Consider the following 300-nt stretch of genomic DNA (forward strand, 5'->3'; position numbering starts at 1 on the left):
GCCCAGGGCTGGTGGTGGCGGCGAGGGGCAGCGCTGGGGTGGGGGGTGTGCACCGGGGTCAGTGGCTGCACCCAGGGAGGGGGCTCAGGAGGGGGTGAAGGCCGGGGTGAGGGGCCGCACCCGGGCTGAGGAGTGGGATGCATAGGTTGTGGATGCAGGGGAGGGGAGGCCTCAGTGGCTACCCGACCTGTTTAAGCCAAGTCCGGCCTCCCTTCCTTGGAGGAGTGGGAGGCGGATTGAGGAGGGGGCTCTGCCTATGTTCAAGGCCAACGTTTACTAACCAGCACCACACCCGGAGTC

Source organism: Colobus angolensis, unplaced genomic scaffold (assembly GCF_000951035.1).
Source record: "Colobus angolensis palliatus isolate OR3802 unplaced genomic scaffold, Cang.pa_1.0 Scaffold38, whole genome shotgun sequence".
Taxonomy (NCBI): Eukaryota; Metazoa; Chordata; class Mammalia; order Primates; family Cercopithecidae; genus Colobus; species Colobus angolensis.